We start from the raw sequence: 1,688 nt of genomic DNA, 5'->3' as shown, positions 1-1,688 counted from the left end.
ATTTATTTATTGTGATACTAGGGATTGAACTCAGGACCCTCCACTTGCCAGACAAGCATGTATTCTACTGAGCTATCTCCCAGGCCCCTAGGAGGTTTTTCAAAAGGGTGGAAAAAGATTATAAGAATAGGGGAAGGATTTATAAAGCTTTACAATATATATGAACACTAAAATAAGAAAATATTTCATTGATTTTCCCTTATTGCAGTGGTGGCCATAATGCAACCTCCACAATAAGTGAGGGACCAGTATGTCAGGAAGGAAGAGAAGCTTGCTAGCTGCCACAGCAGTTGCTCCTCCCTTTGCTCTTTGCTGTCTTCCATAGTTGTAAATGGCTGTCCTCTGCTATGTATCTCTCTGCCTTGCAGCCAGCCAAGTATGGACTGAAACTTCCACTAACTGAGAGCTAAATGAACCTTTACTTTCTTAATTTTGGGTGTCAGGTATTGTGTTGCAGCTTTAAGAGAAAAGAAAATGAGATAGAATTTGGTACTGAGAAGTTGGATTGTTGCTGTGACTATGTGACCATGTGGTTCAGGGACCTTTGGGAATGACTTATGAGAAGAAATAGGAAATGTTTTGTGATGTTGAGCAAGACAGAAATACTGGAATGCCTTGGATGTTTTGTAAGGAAGACACTGGTCAGATCTTAGAAGATCAAAAGGCTGATACAAATACTTCCTGTAAAAACCAGGCTGGGGATGTTTGTACTAGGAAGAAGCACTGGATTTGGTTGTTGGACTTCAAATGATATGTGTTATGGCTTAGCAGAAAGTTTGGCTATAGTTTGCTCATGTCCACACAATTTGCTAAGACTGAGATTAAGCATGGTGGACTGACTAACCTTGTAAAAGAAATTTCAAGGTGGTGGAATGTTGAGGCAGTGGCATGGCTATTGTTGGGGGCATTTAATCAGATTTATGTTGAGAATCAAGAGCAAATAATCCAGCAGGTTGATTTAAAATGTTGTGAATTTGGCCACAAAGGAAGTGCCAATAAAGCTGTGGTCTGCAAAGACAGAGATTTCTATTGCTGAGAAGGAAAAAGATAATAGGAAAGATGGCCTGAGGGAATCACAAGAATTTGCAGTTCTCCACCCTTTGCAGCAACAAAACTGCAAAAGGAAATGATTTAGCTTTGAAGAGAAAGCTAAATAGAGCAGTGTTCCACAATGGCGGGGGCATGGAGAATTTTTTCCTTGGATCAGGCTCAGAATGCCCAGTAATCTGGAAACCCAACCCATACAGCTATGAGAGAAGAAAACATGGCAATTGCTGCATCTCACAGCAGATCATGGCATCATCTACATGGTGTTGGTTTTAAATGAATGAAGAATGCAAGAGTTTTGAGGATAAGAAGTATTCCACCTAGCTTTCAGAAGAAAGTCTGGAGGGCAAGCAGTGTGCCCTTAGGGGGGCAGTGTGTGAATCTGTGAGTGAGGAGCCCAATGTATAGTGCAAACCTCAGAAATATGGAAAGGCCAGAAACATGGATCATATAAGGAAAATTTCAAGAGGGGAGCAAAGTAGGCCTAAGACAGAAGCCATGGGAGCTACCATCAAAAATGACATAGGGTAAAAGCCATGTGGAGCTCACAATTTGACAGATTGCTTTGGATATTCCACATGGAACTACAGGGCTTAATGTTTGCTCTGAAGGACTTTGGACTGTGTTTGCTCCAATGCTTT

At 41.2% G+C, this 1,688-nt stretch overlaps 1 pseudogene; it reads left to right on the top strand.

Annotated features, from left to right (window-relative positions):
- Nucleotides 1–1,688, top strand: part of LOC101570670 — a 22,809-nt pseudogene that overhangs the window by 20,907 nt on the left and 214 nt on the right.

The sequence above is a fragment of the Octodon degus genome, unplaced genomic scaffold, assembly GCF_000260255.1.
Source record: "Octodon degus isolate 3935 unplaced genomic scaffold, OctDeg1.0 scaffold00359, whole genome shotgun sequence".
Classification (NCBI taxonomy): Eukaryota; Metazoa; Chordata; class Mammalia; order Rodentia; family Octodontidae; genus Octodon; species Octodon degus.
The sequence above is the reverse complement of the archived record's forward strand: the minus strand, read 5'-3'. Positions and strand labels throughout refer to the sequence as shown.